The following is a 26,532-nucleotide window of genomic DNA, read 5'->3' on the forward strand; positions in this document are numbered from 1 at the left end:
TTTTTTGATTACACCATCCCTCTGCCTCTATGCCTGCTCCTTCCGCCCACGGCGTTCAACACCTGCCAATACACCCAGATCGTGACAGAATGCTCGACCCACCAAGGCATAGCAGAGGGGGCTGGGACTAAAGCGGCAGCCTCACGTGGAGGCCACAGCTGCAGCACCCTTCAGGCCTCACGTGGAGGCCACAGCTGCAGCACCCTTCAGGCCTCACGTGGAGGCCACAGCTGCAGCACCCTTCAGGCCTCACGTGGAGGCCACAGCTGCAGCACGCTTCGAGCCTCACGGGGAGGCCACCGCTGCAGCACGCTTCGAGCCTCACGGGGAGGCCACCGCTGCAGCACGCTTCGAGCCTCACGGGGAGGCCACCGCTGCAGCACGCTTCGAGCCTCACGGGGAGGCCACCGCTGCAGCACGCTTGAGGCGCGAGGGAGGGACGCTTACCGCTGCAGCACGCTTCGAGCCTCACGGGGAGGCCACCGCTGCAGCACGCTTCGAGCCTCACGGGGAGGCCACCGCTGCAGCACGCTTCGAGCCTCACGGGGAGGCCACCGCTGCAGCACGCTTCGAGCCTCACGGGGAGGCCACCGCTGCAGCACGCTTGAGGCGCGAGGGAGGGACGCTTACCGCTGCAGCACGCTTCGAGCCTCACGTGGAGGCCACCGCTGCAGCACGCTTCGAGCCTCACGTGGAGGCCACCGCTGCAGCACGCTTCGCGCCTCACGGGGAGGCCACCGCTGCAGCACGCTTCGCGCCTCACGGGGAGGCCACCGCTGCAGCACGCTTCGCGCCTCACGGGGAGGCCACCGCTGCAGCACGCTTCGCGCCTCACGGGGAGGCCACCGCTGCAGCACGCTTCGCGCCTCACGGGGAGGCCACCGCTGCAGCACGCTTCGAGCCTCACGGGGAGGCCACCGCTGCAGCACGCTTCGAGCCTCACGGGGAGGCCACCGCTGCAGCACGCTTCGAGCCTCACGGGGAGGCCACCGCTGCAGCACGCTTCGAGCCTCACGGGGAGGCCACCGCTGCAGCACGCTTCGAGCCTCACGGGGAGGCCACCGCTGCAGCACGCTTCGCGCCTCACGGGGAGGCCACCGCTGCAGCACGCTTCGCGCCTCACGGGGAGGCCACCGCTGCAGCACGCTTCGCGCCTCACGGGGAGGCCACCGCTGCAGCACCCTTCGCGCCTCACGGGGAGGCCACCGCTGCAGCACCCTTCGCGCCTCACGGGGAGGCCACCGCTGCAGCACCCTTCGCGCCTCACGGGGAGGCCACCGCTGCAGCACCCGCCGAGCGCCTCGAGGAGGTCCCAGCAGCAGCCGCCGAGCGCCTCGAGGAGGTCCCAGCAACACCAGCAGGCCTCATGTGGAGGCCCCCACCTTCGTCCAGTAGCCCTTATTCAAGGCTCACCGCCTTCGGAGCGACACCCCAGCACAGCGTCCAGCACCCGGCTTCGATGTCGGGCACCCACCGCTGCACGGCGGAGGAAAAGCCAGTACTGCATCGGCCGCCCGGATTGGGGGACAACACAGCACTGTCTTCAGGGGCTCTACTTCTCAGAGCAATACAGTGCTGCCCCCTCCGCCCGGCCTACAACAGCGATCCGGTGCTGCCTCCGCCACACAGTTGACTATGGGAGCTAGCCCGTCGGGGTCGGGTGAAGGGACACCAGGGAACTGCCCTGGGACCACCAATAGCGCTCCGGAGGAGCGGTTTAAGGGGGGGGGTACTGTAAGGGTCCTCCACTAGAGGTCACTGTTTTTAGTTTGTAGTTTTTGTTGGCCGACTCAGTTTCCCAGCAGGCACCTCGGTCAGGTGATGCAGTGCACACCTGAACCGAGGTAGCCATCAACCAATCTATAAATAGCTGTTTAGACTGGGAAACTGGGTCGAGCATTTTTGGGTATTACCACTGTCACATGTGTGGGCTTTTGTTCTGTTTAGTTTTATGTTTAGTTTGTACTTTGATTTTAGTTGTGTTGACTGGGGCTCTCTTACCGGCAATGTCTCTGTGTATGTTTTGTGTGTCTGTGTTAGTGGAGCTGATTCAGTCCTGTCCTCCTGTGTTCTTGTGGTTAGCTAGAGCAGGTAAGTAGTTAGGTGTGTGTGGGGCTAGGAGCGTGCTTAGCTAAGATCTATATTGTGTTACAGTAACTAGCATGCTTCTAGCCTTAACCCCTTTGTGTCTCTAGCTGTCCTGTGTTTCCTCTACCCCTAGTGTTCCAGTGTGCCTAGGTTTAGAGTGCTGTCCCTCCTGGCTTGAGAGTAACGACTAGCTTGTGAGTGCTGCCTCCCTTAGTCTTGGAGGGCTGCCTCGCCTAGCCACTGGGTATCCTTGTCTGTGTTTCTGAGCCCCTATTCCCTAGTGTGTTTTAGCTATTAGGTAAGTATAGCTTAGTGCATGTTGGGGCTAAAGACATGCTTAGCTAGGTGTATGTGTAGCTGACTGCCATGGTTAAGCTTAGCTTAACCATGTTTAGCTAAAAGCCATGCCTAGCTGATTGCCATGTCTTTAGCCCTCGTCCTGTCCCTCTCTTGGTCTCTCGTCTCGTCTTTACGTGTGTCTCGTCTTTAAGTGTCTCCCGTTCCTCTCTAGTGTCTCCCGTTCCTCTCTAGTGTCTCCCGTTCCTCTCTAGTGTCTCCCGTTCCTCTCTAGTGTCCAGTTTCAGCTCCACGCCTCGTTTGTGTCTTAGGTGTTTGTCCCCGTGTTATGTGTCTCGCCGCAGGGCGTGTTATGTGTCTCGCCGCAGGGCGTGTAATGTGTCTCGCCGCAGGGCGTGTTATGTGTCTCGCCGCAGGGCGTGTTATGTGTCTCGCCGCAGGGCGTGTTATGTGTCTCGCCGCAGGGCGTGTTATGTGTCTCGCCGCAGGGCGTGTTATGTGTCTCGCCGCAGGGCGTGTTATGTGTCTCGCCGCAGGGCGTGTTATGTGTCTCGCCGCAGGGCGTGTTATGTGTCTCGCCGCAGGGCGTGTTATGTGTCTCGCCGCAGGGCGTGTTATGTGTCTTGCCCTGTCTGTGTCTTACCAGAGAGCCCCTGTCAGCACAAAGTTAAGTATCGTTTAAGTTTGTTTGTTTCTTTGTTTGTATCTTTATTTCTATTTTGTTTAATTATTATTAAAAAGACTCTTTTTTGATTACACCATCCCTCTGCCTCTATGCCTGCTCCTTCCGCCCACGGCGTTCAACACCTGCCAATACACCCAGATCGTGACACCGTCTAAATACAGTTGAACCGAATTGAATTAAAGCTTATTACTTCGAATTAAGATCACATTGCAGTGGCCACATACTGTTGCGTTCAATACTGCCGCACAAACCAAGAGTTGAATGTGCGGATATATCATAACCACACTGTGAAAAAAATAAAATAAATAATTCAGTGGTCTCTACTGTGTCCTCTTCCCTCCGCTGCTCCCACGATGCACCGCAAGAATCTGACAGGTTCCCATGTCATTATCTAAAGGGAGGAGAAATGTTCCAGTTGCTGCTGAATTGCTCTTCCTCTCTGTCTGTCTGTCCCGTTTGCTCTCTCACTCTTTCTCTCACCGCTCCTGTTCTCTCCATTTAACTTCTTCTTTTTCTCTCACCCACACTGTCACAGGTACATCCTTGTTCGTTCTTTCCCTTGGTTTCTCATCTTACTCCTTTTCACACCTACTACATGTACTGTGCAAAAGTCTTGATCCACCCCACATTGCTTTATATTTTACTTTTTTGTATTTTTTAATGTAGCCTTGAAGAATAGTTCTCCAGACATCCCGAAGGGCTTTTCCGGCTCTCATTTTTGTCTGTGATTTTTAGTCCAGTCCCTGTACCTTAGCAGTTTCAGAGAAATGTTTTTTGTTTGTTGAGCCACACAGTGACCTATCAATCATTCAAGCATTAAAGAAGAATCTAAGGCTACGTTTACACTGTCGGGTAAATGTGACCCAATTCCGATTTTTTGCTCATATGTGACACATATCGGATATGTTCTATGTCCGTGTAAATATTTTGAGATCGGTTTCAGGCCTCCTTCATATGTGGAAATAAATCAGATATAAATCAGATATGTGCGAATGTGATTGTCGTGTAAACAAACAGATCGGATTTCCTGAGGCGTTGCGTTCTGTACGCCACTAAAACTGCGACTTCCTCACGGTTTAATGACGTAATGTTATTCTCCGGTGGAAGCGCGTGTGGAATTATAACATCGCAGGTGACATGGATAAGGATAAGCGCCCAGCCCCTTTTTTTAATGCTTATTAGGGCTAAATAAAATTAAGAAATCAGTATTTGGTAAATAAAGCATATGCGCAGGCTTTTATGCCGTTTTTTTCTCCTCCTCCGTTTATAAAACCATGGTGACGTTTCACGACCTTTACATATATTGCAGAGCGTCAAGCATACTTCACCTTTATCTATCTTGGCTAGTGTGTAGCGCAAGAACCTCCCTTTACGTATGCGCGATGTTTCAGATGGCATGGCAAGTGTACTGTAAACACGTGAATCGGATATGAGTCATAGTTGAAAAAACGTGTAAACAGACGATCAAAAAAATCAGATATAGGCAACAAATCAGAATTGGGCATCGAGACCTGCAGTGTAAATGTAGTCTTGAAGTGTACACTTAAGACTTGAACTAGGGAGGAACAGGTGCAGATGATGAGAGATGATCAGGTCGGTGATTAGTATACTGCTGATGCTGAATGCTGTGTGGTTGGAACAGACGAGAGGGGAAACGAGGTTGCTGCTACAGTAAGGTTGTTACATAAATGACCAAATTTTAAGTTGCATCATTAGACATTTGCAGCCTGTCCCTGTAAATCACTTGTTCCCATTTCTTTACTTAATTTAATTTAATATGAAGAAATGAGGCGTGGCTCAAGACTTGTGCAGTACAGTAATTATATTAAAGAGTACAGACTTATTGCCTCAATTAAATAGAATGAAATATAGATCATTTAAAAGAATTCAGTGGTAAAATATTACATGTCAAAATAGACTTTTTAAACATTTTCACAGGGGAATTAAAAAAAAGAACATAACTACAGTATTGATTCTTTATAGAATTTTAAGCTCTATATTCCTACTTAATCTAGATTATCCCTAACATTGAATTCTTACCTATTTACACTTTCATTACACACATAACCATGAGCACAGTTAAACAAAAATGTTTCACTTTTGCGTTTTATAAAAATACATACTGCTTTACATGCATTTTTTGTAGTCGTCTTTAATCCTTCCAAGTAAAACCAAAAAGGGTAGCAGCTTATGATTTCTACTGAGCATCGATTACAGCCCTGTTATTATCATGTGCATGTACAGTAGCCCATATAGAAGCACACACAAACATGCACACTAATGCAAACCAGATGTTAAAACTAAAAGTGCTCAAAGGTTTTTTTAACATGAGACAGCTAGCTGATGGTTATTAGGCCTCTGAACAGAACTGAGGATTGTATGATACAGGATAGTGTCATGAAAAACGTATACAAAAGTCAGAATGAATATCAAGCAGATCTTATACACTGCTTGGCCAGAAAAAGAAACACACGTAAAAATTCATTTGGACCATCTTTACTTTTATTTAAGGCTTGCATTCATAGTTGAATGTATTAGAGCGCCTAATGCTACATCATAATATTTATTTGTTTATTTATTTATCAAAACACAGTCCTTGAGACACATAACTGACTGGGTCATTTTTTTATAAAGGCACAGCTGTTTTTCGTTAATCAGCCTCATGTGGCTGCGCTACAATTGTGCAACTAGAATATGGCATCAAAGAAGAAAAAAATGCATACAGTAGATGGGATAATCTGGTCCTTAGATGTAGGTAGTTAGCTGACTTCTTTTTATTTCCCCATAAGAAAAATGTTAGCACCAATGAAAATGTCAAACAGTTGTCCATCTGTCATCTAAAGCCCACTTGGACATCCATCATCCATGTAGGATAAAGTCAGTTGGATAACCTTTCACATATGTCTACACACAAAAACTAGGGGTCCTAAAACCAAGATTCGAATGAAGAAACTACAAAAATGAATCTTTTTTATCAGAAATCCACTATGAGCTGAGTTCTCCTCTGTGTTGTGTTCATCCACAGCTCACCCAGAGCACTTCGCTGTGGTTTGTTATGTATGAGGAATATATTCATGACCCAGTGTAATCATATGCTTCCAACAGAATATATGAGGCATGTCTGAAATATGATGTCTCATGTGGAACCGATACAGATTCACCAGTTGATTTTGAATATGAAACCTGCTGCTGATATTTTTCTTTTGCGACTTTACATCGTGGTCTCTCAGAGAGCCGTGCTGGCGTTTTCAGTTCTGACCATGAAAAATGCATTCAATTATTGTGCACGGGGTTTGCTTAAAAGTGCCCCGTATATGCATATCTGTTCTATAGAGAAAAATGGAATCTTCACCGCCGGAATGTTCACATTCCTATTGGATTTTCTTTTATCCTGAGCCATGTTTGTGTATGAAAATGCAAATGCATTCTGAATATTCTGCAAAAAAAAAAAAAGGAGCATTAGTCATAAATTATATAATTCAAATGGAAATGTTTTTGTGTTAGGTAACATTTGTAATTTGTAAAAAAAAAAATAAAAAAAAAGAAAGAAAGAAAGAAAAGTAGGAAGCAGGCAGGGAAAGTAAAAACATGAATTTCTTTTTTTTATAGCATGGAAAAACTCCAGTGTAAAAGAAATTACAGATTTTTTTTTTTTTTTTTGGTTTGTTATTTAAAAAAAAATTTTCATCGGAATGTTGTTGATTTATTATTTTTTTTTAATCAAATGATTCTGTTTTAAGGCAGCATAGTGGCTTAGTGGTTAGCACCTCCAGGGTTCAGGTTCGATTCCAACCTTGGTGTCTGTGTTCATGGAGTTTTATTATTCTCAAAGTGTTTGGTGGGTTTCCACCCACAGATTAGGCTGATTGCCATTCCCAAATTGCCAATAGAATGCCCCCCTTGACCCTGTATACAAGAAAGTGGTATAGAAACTGAGTGAGTTTCTTTTTTACTGTAATAGATTTTTTTATAGTATTAAGTATTGAGTATCATTCATTACAAAACAAATAGTTTTTTTCCTTCTTTAAAGGTCCCATGTTTTATTTTACAAAAAGTTAACACAACTGGTCATGGCCACTACTTAGTCCGTGGAACAAGTGATTCTACACTGTACACTAGCCTTCCCTTTAATGCTATTTGGGATTCAACCACAGATAACTTTCCCTGTGACTGTAATATGAACTTAGTGTGCTTTATTTGGGAAAATTCAAGAATCAACAAGCAGACAAGGTAATTTTGGACTTTGTGTGCAACAAAGCAATAAGAGCAAAGGAAATAATACACATACAGTACGTACATACACAAATGAAAATCAAAAAGACAGATGATTGGTGATTCGAATATAGGCATAAAGGAAAAATATCTGTAAATCTCCTAAAACATGGAGCCATGAGCACCCTGTCCTCTCATGGATTAATGAAGATTTTAAAAGCACCAAAAATATAGTTTTTGAATGGTGCAGTTTAGTTGATTCTTGAAAATCAACACCACTTTCATAACGAGAAGGTGTTTATTACCGGTGCAATCGTGCTGCTACTCTCTCAAGGGTAACGGTGGTGAGCATTTTGAAACCATTGTTTTGTGGACAAAGTTTTAGGTTTAAAAATAGATATAATTATATAATGCACCTCTATGTTAAAGTTAAAACTTTATTGCTAACTTTAGGTTTTGCTCATTTACCAATGGGTGCCAATAATTCTGGAGAAAAGCCTGGAAAGGCATTCTAACTTATCAGAATACTGGCATATAAACCGGTTCATACATTCAGATCATGCAAGACTGTGAACAGCCTGGAAACTGTATGTGATTTCTATAAATGTTAACAGAAGTGGTGTGATGCTGAGAGAAGCGCGGTTATTGAGCCCCTCCCCAACGACACAACGAGCACTGATTGATAATTAAGTCAACTTTGTGGAGCCTTAAGCTTGCATTATGAAGTCTGTGAAGACATGTCTATTAGGTGCCACTTTTAGCCTCGCTCACCAGAGACTGTGGGGTGTGTTGATAAAGTTTGTCATTATTTATACTCCATTTATAGGCTCCATTACTTTGTTTGTCTTGTACCATATGGCCTTTGATCTCTTACTTCTTTTTGGTGTTTATCTAGCAATCTGACTTCGTTTAATTCCTTAGTTCTGTTTGTTTTGTCTCATTCCATTCTGACAGAAGCTCATGACCAAGGCTAGGTACAATTAGTTCACTATTAGAAATAGTTAATATTTGTTGCAGTCCAGAAGAAGGAAGAACGCAGGCGTCTCACTGTATCAACTATGGCTAGCGCTGCTTTGATGTCAGCAAGCGTCCCATATATGCGCAGAGACAAAGAAGTCTTTTTTTTCCCCGGAATTTTCCGAAAAAAATTATTTCGGATGTGTCTGGTCTCATTCAAGCTGCAAGACCATGTATCAGATATGGTACGTATCCAATCTAGGACAACATTTGCAAGTGACTCCGATCCAATCTGAAAAACATCAGATGTGTGCATTTAGGCAGCCGTAAAAAATCACAACAGCCTTGACTCACTTCAGGCTGGTAATGTGAACGTAGCTGATAGGACAACCATCCTCTTCTAGGTGATAGAATATTACCTTTTCTACAACTCTACAGAATACCATAAAAGCAAACTGGACAATTTGTATGGTTACAGAAATACCGCTTACGCACAATCCCACTAGGGCTTCCATCACAGACAGACTTTATTATCTTCCCCTTTAGTCTTGCCCTCTCCTGAGACCCTCTCTCTTAAGCCAGAAGTTTAATTTCAGTGGCTTTTTGGACAAAAACCAAAAGTGACATCTATAACTATTATTGGTTGAGATATTGCATTGGCATCGCGAATAAATGCAGATAAACAGTATACTGATATTATAAACTCATTTAACGATACATGAATCAGATACTTACATATCCATAATTACTGTAACTTCATTATTAAATCTTAAAAAAGCAAGAGGAAAAAAAAGTTTTCATAAGGAGAAGATTCACATCTTAATTGGCCTATCTATTAAATTATTAGTACTCCTATGTATTTCCAATTATGAGTAGGTATTGCTGCTGTTTTTGGTTTTCAACAAAAAGTAAAAAGCTATTTTAAGGTATAAGCAACACATTGTGGAACTGCACCTTGCTTTTCATCTTTTTTTTTCCCATTTTTGTATTGGCCAAGGTTTAGCAAGATATTCCCTCCTATTGTGACCTCACATAAGAAGCACCCAACCTACGGCATGTTGCTAAGCTCTGCTGTTCTCTGGAGTTTTGTGATGAACAAATCAAGACAAATATAATGGGAAAAAAATTAAAGGATTCATACTGATAGAAATTATATACGTATGTGTGTATGCACGTATGTGTGATGTTGAATACAAGTGCGTGCATATATGTATGTACTATAAGTAGCACAGGGATTTGTACAGTACAGTATAATCATATCCTTATCTCAGGTTGTAGTGAAAAAGGATCTGTAAACAGGTGGTGTTAGAATTTAAATTTTGCTCAATATTCAAGCATAAGTCCAGCCTGTTGGTCACCTTTATAAAATACAACCTTCACACAAATACCCACACTCCCGTTTACACAAACACTTTTAATATTAAAGCAATCCATGTGTTTTCCAGGGACTTCACATAAGCATGTTATGAAATGGTGCCAGCCAGCGTAGTTTTGCTGACCGCTCAGATTCAGCTGCTGGTAAATGATGAATTGGTTGAGATGAAATATGTCCATACCAATCATTAGCCAAGTGTCCTTTTAAATGCTGCGCTTTATGTTTTCTTTGTGTTTCTTTCTTTTCTATTTTGTTGCTACTGTAGATTATCAATTCAGTTAATAAGGCTTAACAAATGCCTTTTTTTCTTTGTATATGCATATGTATGTATATATCTTTATCTTCATGTGAGAACTGATTGTATTACTGTTTAATTAGCTTTTTATAATTGGGTGAGTGGGGAATTTTGTTAATACTAGAAAATATTAATCCATTGCCTTAGGGATGCTGTTGATGTGATAGTAGGTAGTGAAATCTGAAGACCCAAAAGGTCGTGTAACATTCATGTGTATTCAAGAAGCATGTTGGGTTCACATGTTTTTTATTTGTTTGTTTTTTCCATTTAGCCCTTTGAGCTAGTTTGTGTCTTTGTGCATATGTTATGTATGAGTTTTAATGATTTGTATGTCTACTTTGCTTCTCCCGGCTTACTGAAATGTAAAAAAATATATAAAGTTTTTATAAATATAAATAATTAATTAATTAATTAATTTAAATATAAAATAAATATAAATAAATATTAAATATGAATTTAATATTTATATTTAACAATGTAACATACAAAGTTGTACTTGGTGATCAATATCAGCAGCTTTCTGAGAGTAGGAAAAAGGTCAAAGAGACCAATAGACCAAAATAGCCAAAATAGACAGCATTGATCTTTTGGGTCTGGGGTTTGATTCCTGCATCGGGTCTGTGTGCATGGAGTTTTCATGTTTATCCTGTGAGTTTTCATGTTTATCCAAAGACACTGGCATTTTCAAATTGTATAAAATAGGAATAAATTCAATGGTAAACATTGGCCTCCATGGTTCCTAGTTGGACTACAGAGGTTCCTAGATGAGTGAATGTATGTAGGAAACGTCCCTTTTTCAGGACTGTGTATTTCAACAATAATGTTGTAAAAATCCGAATAACTTTACAGATCTTCATTGTAAAGGGTTTAAACAATGTTTTCCATGCATGTTCAATTAACCATAATCAATTAATTAACATGCACCTGTGGAATGGTCGTTAAGACCTTAACAGCTTACAGAAAGTAGGCATTTAAGGTCATATGTCTAAAAACGCAGGACACTAAAGAGACTTGTCTACCGACTGTGAAAAACACCCAAAGAAAGATGCCCAGGGTCTCTGCTCATCTGCGTGAACGTGCATTAGGCATGCTGCAGGGAGGCATGAGGACTGCTGATGTGGCTAGGGGAATAAATCGCCATGTCCGCACCGTGAGACGCCTAAAACGGCACTACAGGGAGACAGGAAGGACAGCTGATCATCCTCGCAGTGGAAGACCATGTGTAACAACACCTGCACAGGATCGGTACATCCGAATATCACACCTGCGTGACAGGTACAGGATGGCCACAACAACTGCCCGAGTCACACCAGGAACACACAATCCCTCCATCAGTGCTCAGACTGTCCGCAATAGGCAGTCCATGAGGAGGAGATGCACTGCAGTACTTCAAGCAGCTGGTGGCCACACCAGATACTGACTGGTACTTTTGATTTTGAGCCTCCCTTCATTCAGGGACACATTGGGAAACATTTTTAGTTTGTGTCTTATGGTGTTGACTCTTTTAGTGTTCATACAAATATTGACACATTAAGTTTACTAAAAGTTAAAACAGTTGAAAGTCAGAGGACGTTTCTTTTTTTGCTCAATATATATATATATATATATATATATATATATATATATATATATAAATCTATATAAATATAAATATCTATATAAATTTAACTCCCTGTAGCAGGGGCCTTAATGAACCGTACTGTATGTCTCCATCCATATATGGTTTCTGAAAAATATCCAGAGGGGCCTTCTTCCTTGAAAGTATAAAAATAAATATGTTTAGGAATGAATTATCCAATTAGATTTGCAGCAGCAGCACCCCTACAACCATCAAAAATCATAGTTTACCTAAATTTCAACAAGTCTTAAATGTCTCCAAAATGTGTCGGATAATTTTCTAGTTGAAATATTACGCACGTGATGCATTCATTTGCAGAAGTGCATTTTTGTAGCCAATTACAACACAAATATAGACACAGCTAGACTGGAAAAAAATATTTACTCATATACAGAACACATTATAAGACGTGTTTGTTTATTGAGTTTTTAATTCATGATGACTTCTCAGTGTTCAGCGATATATAACTGTTAATACAAAACTAACTGCTGAGGAAGGCTAGGTTATACATTAGCAGTTAGCTGCTAACCTGCAATTTTTTTTGCTCTTAAGAAACAAATTAAGACGTGATGTAGCTCCACATAAGCCATAATTTACTTTTTATATATCAGTAAACAGGTTAAAATTGATGATCCCTGTGAAATATCACTCGTGTCCATATATAATAGATCTGTGACAACTTAAACTCCATAAAAATGGCCTTAAATGTTTTAAACCATTCTTTAGTGCATATTACTATTGTCATTACTTAAAATGTCTATCCAAAGTTTTATCCTGTTTCAGCGTGTAATACAAGCCATCATTAGTAATATTAGCCAAAAAATATTTAAACATTTTCATAAAAAAATAAAAAAACATTTAATAAAATGCTGTTGGGACGCTGACGGCATTGAGAAGGCAGATTTTTGTTTGCAAAATGATGGTGTAGTGCACTATATCAGTTTCAGGCATTGGAGGACTGCAGTCGTTGTTCCATTGCAGCATTGAACGTTGTGCATTGCGTCTCCATCAACCTTTAAGCTTCTCTTAAAAAAAACAAAAACATTAAAGTTAATTTGCATAATAGGTCCCATCTAAATCAAATAACTTTTCCATAACTGTATTTTCTCAAGTGTTTTATTTCTCATACACCACAGCCATTTAACAATTTGTGATTTTTATTTAATCAGAAAATGACACGTCATTTTTTTTTTCTGTTTATAGTTGCCATTTAATGTTATGGAACATCCACAAACAACTATAGCTTGCATTATAGCGGCTATAAACAGTCTTCAAGTCATCAGCCTGACTTTTTTTTTTTCTTCCTCTCTCGAAATTGATGATGCAGAAAAACAGAGACTGTAAACGACAAAATGCTTAGTGGTAGAAAATTTAAAGGAACAGTCTTAATTGTATCTGTTGCAAAGTAGAGATACTGTTGACTCCTTTAGTTAATGTCTCCCTAAACAAAACTGTATTGATTTTATATCAATAATTATACATTTTTATTTGCCATGTATTGTATAAGGCAAGTCTCTGTTTATTAGTCATTGCTACAGTATAGACACAATGGAGTGCATTAGAAAAACTTAAAAATATATATTATTTTAAAAAATATATATAATTAAGTAATGTAAATTTTGTAAACATTTACAGGATTTGTCAGATGCCCCTATTCAGAGCAACTTACAGTACATTTATTGCAATCTGAGCAGTTGAGGTCCCAACAGTGGTAGCTTGGTGATACAGGGGTTTGAACCTGTGACCTGCTAATCAATAGTGCAACATCTTGAGCTACAAACGAGCTACCCCTGCTCCTAAGAGGATGTAATTTGGAATTTGCCAGATGGATAATTTTATATTAAAAAGTACATTTACAGTTGCTAGACGACCTTATACTGTACAGGGCAACTTGCCTTTACAGTTACAGCTAGGAGATGCTTGGGTTTGAACCTATGACCTGATGATCATTGTTTTACCTAAATAAACCATTATTTCTTCATTAAACAAGTATTTATTTGCGTTCAATTTACAAATTTTATTTGAGTTAATATACACTACTGTTCAAAAGTTCGGGGTCACTTTCTAATTCCATGATGGTTCCTGATTTTTATTTCTTTCTACATTGTAAAGGAATGCTGAAGGCGTCCAAAAAATGCATTAGTCTTTTTTCAACAGTTGATATTGAAATGTGTCTGCCACTTCTGCTCTGTAAAGACTTCATAACGCCTCTAATCTGAGGTGCTGTTAATTGGTCATTTTTCAGGCTGATAACTCTAAATGAACTTCTCGTCGCGGCAGAGGTAGGTTTTGGTCTCGCCCTTCTGGGATGGCCTTCATGAGAGCCAGTTTCATTATGGTGTTTGACGAATTTTGCAAATGCACTTGACAATACTGTTCTTGCAAGAACTATTACAAAAAGGCTGACCTCTGTGTCTTAAAATAACAACTAACTGTTGTTTTTCTTGTTGTTACATAAATACTTAATTCCATATGTGTTATTTTATAGTTTTGAAATCCCCAGTATTTTTGTAGAATGTAGAAAATAAATCACTAAACAAAAACAAAGAAATTTGCAAGTGACCCCAAACATTTGAATGGTAGCGTATATTAATTATATATAGTACAATGCTAAATGAAACATAAAATTATGGCCAACACTCTTCTAAAAACTTCTGTACAACTGTGTAGCACTCAAGTATACCCTAATCTAATCAGAAAAAGTAATTGCCCCCTGAACCTAACAACTGGTTGGGCCACCCTTAGCAGCAATAACTGCAATCAAGCGTTTGCGATAACTTGCAACGAGTCTTTTACAGCGCTCTGGAGGAATTTTGGCCCACTCATCTTTGCAGAATTGTTGTAATTCAGCTTTATTGGAGGGTTTTCTAGCATGAACCGCCTTTTTAAGGTCATGCCACAACATCTCAATAGGATTCAGGTCAGGACTTTGACTAGGGCACTCCAAAGTCTTCATTTTGTTTTTCTTTTTTGAGGTACTTTTGGTCTACTTCTCTGTGTCAGGTAGCTCCTATTTAAGTGATTTCTTGATTGAAACAGTAATCAGGCCTGGGGGTGACTAAAGAAATTGAACTCAGGTGTGATAAACCACAGTTAAGTTATTTTTTAACAAGGGGGGCAATCACTTTTTTACACAGGGCCATGTACATTAGGTTTAGATTTTTTTTCTCCCTAAATAATAAAAACCTTCATTTAAAAACTGCATTTTGTGTTCAATTATGTTATCTTTGACTAATAGTTAACGGTTTTTGATGAGCAGAAACATGCAAAAGAATAAGAAATCAGGAAGGGGGCAATTAGTTTTTCACACCGTTTTACACAGTTTTTATATCTCTGACAACTTATTTGACCATGCAACAACAAATGCGACTTTTCACCTCTTCTGTACTTTGATACGTACTGTAGCTATCGACTGTTCTGTTTCCAGATATCGGAAGCATTTCTTCCAAACCATAAACCAGGATTTATTATCATGCTTAAACCTGAGTTTGGACATTCAGTGTGTATTAAATTGCCTCAGTAACAGTAATGAGAGCAATAACGGCAATGACAACAATTCTAACACCGGTCATACTCATTCGCATTATCATCAGATTCCCATTTTTCTGAGCGTGATACTGCTCTCGGTGCCACTCTAGAGAGGTTCCCATGTGTTTCCAACCCGATCTGAGCCCTGCCTCATTCTGTCAAAACAGGTGTCTTGTCTTTCTGTCATCTGTAGTAAGACTTACACGCATTCCTCTTTCCTTTTTACCCCCTGGAGTTTTCCTCTCCCCAAGCTTGAAATATTCATCCCTAAATCTTAGCGTTCCTCTTGTGATAATTCTTTTTAACCTCAGAACACAGATCTCACACACACACACACACACACACACACGCATACGCACGCAAATACGCTCCCCGCCCTCCTGAACTGTTGTCAGCCTCCTTTTTACGAGGAAAGAACATCTATTTTAGGCGCTGCACCAAAGACCAACCACCCACACACAGTTTGAGAGAGAAAGACAGAGAAAGGGAGAGAGACTTAGAGGATGAGATTGGCACGTCTCATCCTAAAGGAGCGAAGATGATTTGGGTGGGGTGGGGTGGGGGGTTAAGAAGGAAGGTGAGTTGTATGCGAACAGCTCATCAAAAAAACAAGAGAACGGTCACCACTGCAACAGTTTATCTAACACACACCGTATACACGGGGCAGATCTGTCGCAGATACATCATACTGAGTTATGAGGCAGACAGTGAATCCTGAAACTCCGGCGAAACGGAAAAGAGAAAAGAAATGGAATTGCCCTGACTTTGCATCAACTATTCATCTCCAAGGGAGGTATATACGCTGGTGTGGGATTCAATGCCGCAGAGAATTTGAGCGTGTGCGTGTGTGTGCTGCCTTTATCTGCTATATCAAACTGTGACCTGTGGGAAAATGACTATAACATGCCGGACTGGAGCTGAGAGATTTAGTGATTCGCAGCAGCACAGACTGCACCATACAGCAGCCTGCACTAAAACCCTGACATGATTACAGTCATTATAAACCCCTTTTTATCCCAATTTTATCACAAGTGCTTTCACTATACGATGCCATTTTTCACATTTACACTTTACATTAATTCAAGAGACAGATCCCTGAACCCTGGCAGATAACAACCCCAACCGAGTTGGACTGGATTCATATAGATGATGTGTTCTTAACAGATCCCAATACAGATTGGAATAGGAGGTGCACTATTTGTTGTTCGACTTTTAAAATTTTGCCGAAAAAGTTTCCTGGAGTTGAGACATCAGGTTGAGGTGAGACGTTTGCAACAGGACTACGATCCTGTGAGATGCAGGAAGATAAGTCAGTTCAACAGATATGCCAAATTTTTGCAACGTTTTTATTCATATTTGGTAAATGTATGGCTGTATGAGTTTGAATTTATTTAGCAGCTTATTACTGTAGTTTATGCACTTAACTGCCACCGGCTCTCATATGGGCCCGTTTAAATTGCGTACACTTCCGATATATTTTACATTATTTTTAGGCATCAAATTGGTACGCATTATGGAAAAGCAATATATACATATTAGAAAGCTTAAAATCTCAGGATTTTGATCTCAAAACCATATATTGATACTCTATTTATAGCAGTTACAATAGCTTCATATGTTACTGGTCTAGCTCTGGCACAAAATCTATACAGCAGAAGTATTATAATAATATATGGCCCCTTAGCAAAATGCATCGCTATATTTTTACAAATAAGAATTTTATCTTTTCAAAGCTTTGGGATTAATTTTAGGCCTGTGGCTATGTTGATGTTTTAAGGTTATTCTGCTGATCTGAAACAATAAGCACAGGTCTATTCAATAGTGTACAAAGCAGGTTCTTTTTTTTTCTACTATTGTATACAAAATCTAAAGTCTTAGCTTTCAAATCAGGTAAGTCACATTCATAAAAAAGAAAGAGTGTGGAAACAGTGACCATTTGGTACTGAGTATGCCGTTTGTACAACATACAGGATGCCAACATTTGTATTTTTTTATTTAAATTATATTATAAATTATTGATTATATTATTATATATTATATAATTAATCTCATTTATATTATATATCATCATATTAAGGTCTTAATTCTTTAATGTACTTCCAGAAAATTTCATGGGGGTACTAGGTCATATTTTGTCAAATGAAATCTTTTCATTCGTTTGGAAAATGGTTAGGTACTGTATAAACAAAATTATAACTGTATAGCGGGATAAAAAAAATCCAGTATGTATTTCTAGTTAAGACAAATCGAGTCAAGACGCTGAAAAGTCGAATGATGTAGCTGAAGGTGAGAAACCGTTGATACATTATACTACCAGTGCTAAACTTTCCAACATTGTTTACTATTTGCTTTTTTTATTTTCATTTTTAAATTATCTTATGCATTTAGATTTTTTTTTTTATATTAAGTTCCTAATTTTTGAAGGTGCTGTACATCGTTACAGTATGTGTTATGTACTGTATGTAGAATCTTTTTTCTATTATGCTGAGCATTTGTATGGCTGCTACCTTAGATTTTATATCTCAGTTTGACTTTCTGGTAAAATAAAAGTCAAATAAAAATAAAATATTACTTACAATATAAAAAGAAGGAGAAAAAAAAAAACATGATGTGCTTTTTCAGTCAGTATTTTGTATCCCAGTTTAAGTGCTTGTATTTAAAGGCAGTGATAATTATGCCATTATTTCCACTTTGACACAAGACAAAAATCTGGAAACCTTAGAGGTGTAAAGCACATAGAGGTGATGTTAATACCACAGAAATGCGACTTACTGTAAGTGTGGTCATAACTTAACTCTAAATACAAGGAACTTTCTTCATGTAACATTTCCACGTAATGTGTCACGAAATCTGATGTGCACAATTTCACTCTGAAATCCTCACTACAGATGTGAAACTTATCTCTGAATATGGCTGATAATCATTACAAGTCCTTGAATGTGATCCTTTCTTGTATCTCCCAGGTTTTCATATAAATCCTTCACAGTTGCTTTATAAAGCATTATTGCTCTTATGGAACCTCGACAATAAAAGGGGTATGAACAAAAGAGAGAGAGAGAGAGAGAGAGAGAGAGAGAGGATTCTCCTCTTGCAGTCTTTGCGCGAGCATCTCTCCACGCGAGCGCGGCAGCGTGAACCGGTAACCTGTTTGTGAACGGCAGAACCCTCTGAGATGGAATTCGCTATTGGAGATTGGTTTTGGAATTTGAATGGGAGTGTTTGGCCTGCAGCCTGAATTGGCCAGATTGAGTTGAAATGGGTTTTAGAGTAGCGGCTAGAGATGAGGTTGACCTGCACCTTTTCATTTTTGCCCTCCATCTTAACGGAACTTCCTTTTGTCTGGCCGCCGCAAAAGTACTTTTAACAGTGTGGACTGAGAGTGTTCTTTTCAAATCTATATCTCTTTTCATCCTGCTTTCTCTTCTCTCATTCTCGTTGTGTGTATGTGTGTGTGTGTGTCTCTACCCCCAAACAGATGCCCAGACTGAGTGATTCAGTGTTACTATATATATATATATATATATATATATATATAGAGAGAGAGAGAGAGAGAGAGAAAGAGAGAGAGAGAGAGAGAGGGAGAGACCAGAAAGGCACCACAACACTCACAGTCGGAAGCATAAAGCTTAGAAGGCAAAAACGTCGGGGTTGTTGATCGGAGATATCAATCTGACTGAGCCTGATCCATGAAATGCATCGGACAAACAAGTCTGAACTCCATACACACAGACCCTGGGGTAGGAATTGAACCCGAACCCTGGAGGTGCAAGGCACACAAACTCCATGCAAACAGACTCAAGTTGGGACTCAAACCCATGACCTTTTTGGTCTGAGGCCATAGTGCTAACCACTACGCTACCGTGTCACCCTTTCTAAACATTTTTCACCTTTATTTTTTACATGTGATTTTTACAATCCTTATATACAGTAGGCACTCAATCCTCAAGTCTCTTGAGATAGGCTCCAAGCCCCCCGTGACCCATGTATCCTTTATACAGGATAAACTGGTATAGACAATGAGTGTCATATAGTAATTGATCCTTCTGTGTTAAAAAATTACTTTTGGTAGAGCCATGTTTGTGCCATATGCCTTCCATCTTCAATAACAGATTTTCATGCTCTCCATAATATTTTGCAACTAAAACCTGACAGTTAAAGGTTCTCCAAACCTTTTGTAACACCTTGGTCTTTGTGATGCTGTGTGTTATAATGGACGAACTTAAGGAACAGGTTTATTTATACTGAAATCATGTCCACAGATGGAGGCCATAAATTAATTATCCATTCATATTACTAACATAGTGCAGCTGTGAGACTGTAGCCATATTCCCTATTATTCCACAGAACCCCTCCGTGTCCAGGCATATGAGTGGAACCATCGTCTGTGCTTATTTAATATAACAGATTGTTACATGTCTACCAGCTTCACCTTCAACCCGGAGGTCGGTCATGGAGTTCCTCTGTGCCATGTGTGAATCAGCCTGGGGCGAGGATTAGGGTGCAAACAGGTAGAACACACAACTCTGACCTCCCCCGAGGCACACGTATAAACAGTACCGTGTGCAAGTGCAGACACAAATCCACACACACTTCAGCATACAGAAGTTGGGACAATTTTTCAAATATATCAAAAATAGACGGAAGTTTTTTTTTTTTTTAGCATTCATTTAACTTATACAGTATTAACCTATACATATAAAACATATATTGGGATGCATGTGCTTCCAAAAGATGTGACCAATTATTACATGTACTGTATCTCTTTACTCCTTGTTATTGTATGGTATGCTGGTGATCTTGCTCATAAAACAACATTCTTATTTTCATTCTCAAGGAATAGAAAGCCCTTATTGCCTGTTGGCTAGCTTATTATTATTATTATTATTATTATTATTATTATTATTATTATTATTATTTGTATTCATCTTCATCTTGTGGAAGGGGCTCTCAAACTTTATTTTCAATAGTACGAGACTGATTTCTATTCAAGGTCAAGGGTCCAGAAGGGTTTTTGAACAGCAAATGACTTTTTTTTAGAACTTGCTTATAACTAACAAGCAACACACATTCATGTTAAAGAAGGTCTGAGACACAATACATTCAAACGGCGAAAAAAATACCACCGTTTTGACTGTAAAAGCTCTAACTTTAAAGCAACTTACATTCAAGTGTCAGAACAATTCAAAATGCAGGCCAAGTTAGTGCAAAAGAAATGGCACCATTTGGCTGCAAATTGTTGCTTGTGAACCTAAACAGTTTCAACTTCTAACATCATAAAGTTTACAGTTGTTTTAAAAGAAATTTTAAGTGCAAAAGAAAAAATATTCATTGTGCGATTTTCATGTCTAAATAAGCAAAGTGTACTTGCTTTAATGCCTGAATAAACCGATTAAACAAACTGACCCTAAAGGACAACACAACACCACACTGTTATACCAAAATGATTGTAGAGTCAAATAAACAAAGTAACAGAAGGGACCTTTCACATCATATTTAAAAGCGCATTTCTCCTTTCTTTCCCAAGCAATAAAGCAACCAAGAGCGCTGTGCTCCATGACAACCGGAAAGTTGCATGATTTAGATGGATTTCCGGCACAGAAAATCTCTAGTATTAAGTTCTAGTAATAAATTGCAGTGTGGCTTTGGTCATTCCCATCCTTCAAGCGTGAAAAAAACACTAAGAATTTGATCAGCTGATCCAGGAAGACTGCTGTTTGGGTTGTTCTTGTCACATGACCTGCAGGGCACTCTGAAAAGTTGACTTTTTTGGGGGGGATCTTGTTGCTGGGTGGTAACACATGGACAACACAATGGGTTCTCTATTGTGACTGCGTTTGACAAGCATTTCCATTTAAAATAACACAATACAGTCAAAATACACTCCAGCCTCATCTGAGAAATGGCACTGACTGCATTCACTTAGCTGTCTAAACCTTGGCAAAAAAAAAAAGGTGTGTGGTCACTAAACACACTGGATTTCTTTGGTCACATACACTGTAATTTACAGTGTATTATTGTATTCCTAATTTGGGGTGAGCTGGGTCTGGATTGACCTGCTTGCAGTTCAGATCAGGACTGGAGTCTGGACTTTGAGAAACCCTGTCCTGTGGGTTTTCACATTTTAAGTCAGGAGTTATATTTGCAAAAATTTTATCATTCATCATGTTGAATAACAACGTCATGATCTTTGCCACAGTACCCAGTTTCAGTGCAACTTTCACCATCAGTGCAATTTTTCGTACAATTAAACCTAAACCATTTAAACTTAAACAAAGATCACGATTATATTAAATACATATACTGTAGGTGTCCCTGGAATTCCACTCCATCCAGTCAAATCAGTGGCCTGGGATTAACTGTTGTATTGGTAGTCAAAAGCACTTCTTCAAATAATTTGAGCATCTGACAATTTGCATAAAAGCAAATATCACATGATCTTCTTCACTGTGATGAGAGTGAAAAAGAAAGTGACGGACTACACATTGTACAAACGCGCGCACGCACACACACACACACACACACACACACAAAAAAAAATCTCCTTTCACATTTTATCATCCTGATACAGAAGAATTTTTCACAAAAGAAGAAACTGTCTGTTTCTTATTCAGTGTAGTATTGTTATCGCTTTCACTCTGCAGAAATTTTTAATAGGCCCTGAGGATAAAAAGGAGGAAGAATGAAAGCCAAAGAAAAAAAAAAAAGGATGCAGCCTTGGTGAGTAAAGGGGCTTTTGTTTTTTTAATCAGTTCTCTTTCTTTTCTCTTTTTCTCTTTCGTCCTCTCTTATCAGGATGACAAGAGCCATAACGTCCTGTGAGATGCTCCTGGACAGAACAAGCATCTGTCAAAACAGGCCGGCCTCAGCGGATGCCTCGCTAATGGCAGACGAAGCGTGTAGAGAAAAAGAGATAGAGAGAAAACGAGAGGACAAGCAGAAGATACAGAGGACAAGGAGGATTGATTTAGTGCAAAGTTTATTACAGAAAATTACAAAAACAACAAAGTGACTCATACTGATTAAAAAAATTTGTAAAGAAATGTTACATTTTCGACAGCCAAAGACGGATGTACTGTAATATACTTATTATGAATAAATTTGGTGGAGTTTATACAAATCTTGTACAATCTAGCAAATTATATATATATATATATATATATATATATATATATATATATATATATATATATAGTATAAAATTACGTCTCCGATGGCCACATTTAACAGATTTAAGCGCGATGAGGGAGTCACTGTAAAGACAACCTTGCATTACTGATACAAACATACGCACCCTACTACACACAGCTCTAGGGGCTTCAATTATGTACTCAGCCACTTAACTGAACAGAAAACCACCTGCCATTTTACGTGTCAAGGAGCAAAATCTATTCATTCATTCCTTCATACATGCATACATCAAGTCATACATTCCTATATTCATAATGCATTATGCCAGTTTTACCTTGTTGCTACTTCCAGCTGAGAACTGAGGTCATTTGCATTCTAATCTCACTCACTCTTTGTCTTTCCATCAATTCAGCTTGCTTTGTTAGAGGCACAGATGTTGTGTAGAGTAGCAGAACAGAAAGACGGACAAGCTTCCTGGAAGAGATGGCATTAATAAAGAGAAGATCAGTAGCTGCTTTGGAAAAAGAAATAGCATGTCTGAAATCAGCATTTTTTTCAAAAACTGCAAGACATACAATACAAGTCTATTAGTGAACATTTATGGCCCTCTGTAGTCAATTGTAGGCAGTCGTAACCAGGCAAGGTGCTACAGAAACCAACAGAGAGCTATATTAGGGCTAAGGCAGAGCTACAGCATAAGCACTGTCGCATATTCTGCATATTAGAGTAACATCCAAAGCATTAGCAAAGATGACAATAACACCTATACCCTAGTCATGTGACAGCAAATCACCAGGATATAGTAAGAAGCAGTCATTTGCAGGTTATTCTTTATATAACTTCATAGTTTGTCTGAGCATATTCTCCACCGTGATTGTTGGGTTTCCTCCGAGTACTCAGGCGGGAACACCATGCAGGGTGTACACCGCCTCCTGCCCTAAGTCTTCTGGGATAGGTTCCAGGTCCCCGCAGCCGTGAGTGAGTGAGTGAGTGAGTGAGTAAGTGAGTGAGTGAGTGAGTAAGTGAGTGAGTGAGTGAGTAAGTGAGTGAGTGAGTAAGTGAGTGAGTGAGTGAGTGAGTGAGTGAGTGAGTAAGTGAGTGAGTGAGTGAGTGAGTAAGTGAGTGAGTGAGTAAGTGAGTGAGTGAGTGAGTGAGTGAGTGAGTGAGTGAGTGAGTGAGTGAGTGAGTGAGTAAGTGAGTGAGTGAGTGAGAATTTCCATTAAAGCTTTGAAATCAAACCAGATAATCAATTTAATTGATCTTTGATTGGTCCTTTCAAATAAATAAATCAGTTTTCAATTTAGAATCGATTCACATTTGAAAAGATCAAAGTAAACTTCCAATTGTTAAAGGGTCACAAATTGATGAATTCCTGTAAAATATACCACCAATTTTACTAAATAAACAAATAACACCTCCATCTCCTGCAGATACTTTTGCTTGAGAGCTTATCACCTCCTCTCCTTCTTTTGAGTTTATGAGTAGTTAGTACAGAATCGCCACTTGCTGGATTGAGTTTTTGAGTGAGAGAGAGAGAGATATTTAGACATTTCTATATTAAGCCATTTCTTATAGTTTTTTTTTTTTTTTTTCTTGATATGTGAAAGTACTGTCGTCTCAGTAACAGGAAGCAAGTTTTTCTGCCAAATCAAATTGGAAAATTTAATGTGGAAGAAAGAATGGTCAAGGTTGGAGACATTTAATAAACTTTAATTGAAGTAACAACAGTTTATAGCTGATGTAATGTAAATAAACAATATTGGTGGATTTGGCAACGTTAAGCATAGCTATAAATAGCAAAATTAGGATTTGTCGCTCATAAATAAAATAAAAACTGTTGGCGATGGTTATGCATTAGGCCACTTCACAGCAAGCAATTATGGATTCTTTCCCAGTAACAGCAAGTGGTTTACACCTCTAATATGCCATTTGATTAATACTGACCAATCAGAAATAAGTACCTGTGACCATGCATTAAACTTAAAAAATGTCTAGTATAATGCTCTTGAGCTGGTAGAGAAAGAAGGTGATGTTATTTTAAAGACTGTTAAACAATTCCTGTTCTCTTTTTGGTTGTAAAGATGTCATGTTGTATGAGAATGTTGTATTTTTTGGTGTGTGTTCCGCAGGGCCGGTTAGATATGATGTGTGTGTTCTAGTGGAAATCATTTTCTTCCAACCATAGCTCTACTTTAATGCTTTCTGACATAACAGGTGAGTCCGTGTACTCCACATAAACCCATACACCCCTCCAACCCCCAACCCCAACACACACACACATGCATCATGGAGCACACCTATTCACACACGCAAACACAATCGCATACAAAGCCTGACCAAAAAAAAAAAAAAAAAAAACATATTCCCAGACATCATGAAAGCCCAGGGCAGATGCGCACACTCCAGCGAACACATTCACATGCACACTAGGTATTCTCGGATGCGCCCCCACACACGTGTATCTCTTATTCTCTGTCTCCTCGCTTTTTGCCGTGCCTCGGTGGTGTGTTGCGTCAGCGCTGGAACCACAGGGACGGTTGACATTTCACTTTGGCTCTGTTTCCAGTCCCTGTGATCGGAGCCATGCTGCCTCTGCCAACTTAAAGGTCACTGTTGTTGTTGTCAAAATGACTAGGAATTTTTATTTTTTTTTTATTTTTTTTAAAGGTAAACGTGTGCACAGATATGTGAATTCCTGTTGAAGGGTGCAGAAACAAAATAATACACATTGTGCGGTTTTTGTTGTTGTTCCTTGCTAACAGTGAAGAATGATTGTTTTTTTCTCCTCACATCACAGATGAGTTGAATCAAAATGAGTAAACGACATTATGAATTGAAACATTTTAAGGAAGGAAACAGGAAAAGGAATGAGGAATAGATAGATAGATAGATAGATAGATAGATAGATAGATAGATAGATAGATAGATAGATAGATAGATAGATAGATAGATAGATAGATAGATAAATAGATAGATAGAGGGATTAAAAAAACTGTTATGCCTTATAATAACAACTCATAACTACATTCATAGCATTATTATAATATATGATAGGGTGATAACTTATATAGGATTACAGTTTATAGAATATACATACACTTAAACTGTCTATAGTTTATTGTGAAGTATATAGCTTATAATTTTGTATAACACATTCTGAATTGTTAAACAGATCACATTATAAGGATATTTTATAGCTCTTATATATCCATACAAACCAAATAGATCAGAGCCAGTAACATATAAATTACTAAATGGTAATAAAACATTGATATGGAGAATTTGACAGCAAAATGAGACATTTCCATTTTTGCAGTTTTTATTGTTTTATTTTGTTTGTTTGTTTGTTTGTTTGTTTGTTTGTTTGTTTTCCAAAAGAAGCAAAAACTATTACAAACTGATATACAATATATGTGCATGGTTTCCTTGCGTTATAAGGGTGTTAAAAAAAAACACAACTGCCAAAATATTTTCTTAAAATTGTATCAGGATATATTTTGTGCATCCGTGTGTATGTATTTTTTTTTTCCAAATTGCTATGGATTCATTTCCCATAGTTTTATCCCAATGGAAAAATTAGCCTGCAGTTGTGTTTGTGGGTATTCAAGTAGTAGTGCACTGGGTGGCAGGGGTGGCTCGGGGGTTAAGGTGTTGGACTGCAGATCAAGAGTTCCCTGACTCGAGCGTCAACGCCACCGAGTACCCTTGAACAAAGTCCTTCACCCCCAAGTGCTGGAAACCCAACCCTGTAAATAACTGCCACAGAAACGGCGGATGTATATCTATTGCTCCATGTGCCGGGCGGGTCCATCCATCCATACATGTATGCAATTTAGTATCAATAATACACTGGGAGGTGTTAAAAAATTCTATCACAAAATATAATGCTTTGACTGTAATTTTATAGATCACAGTCACAGACAGAAAAAAAAACCATCAACTTTTGTTTCACAGTAAACATGTTTAATCAGAAAGGTTGTTAAAGATCATGTGAAACATTATAAGCAATATACTATAGCATCAGCCTCCTCCGTTACCAGTGTCTGTCTCTGTTCAGCACACAATGACAGCTCGCTATCATAGTACAGGTACAGTATGTGCCGTATAATGTCAACAGTGTCAATGATAGCAACAAACCACTGATGAACAAGCCATCACACAAAGCAGAGAGAAAACCAGATAGAACAGCACAGCAAGTGCATCACTTTTCCACACACAGCGTGTGCATATCATACCTCTTGTACCCCAAATCACTTATGCATATTAAAAGTTTTGGAACATCACAGTGCTTACAGTACACTACAGAATCCCACATAGTTTCGTTAAGTATATAATATGGTGTTTGAACA

Source organism: Clarias gariepinus, chromosome 19 (assembly GCF_024256425.1).
Source record: "Clarias gariepinus isolate MV-2021 ecotype Netherlands chromosome 19, CGAR_prim_01v2, whole genome shotgun sequence".
In the NCBI taxonomy this organism is placed as follows: Eukaryota; Metazoa; Chordata; class Actinopteri; order Siluriformes; family Clariidae; genus Clarias; species Clarias gariepinus.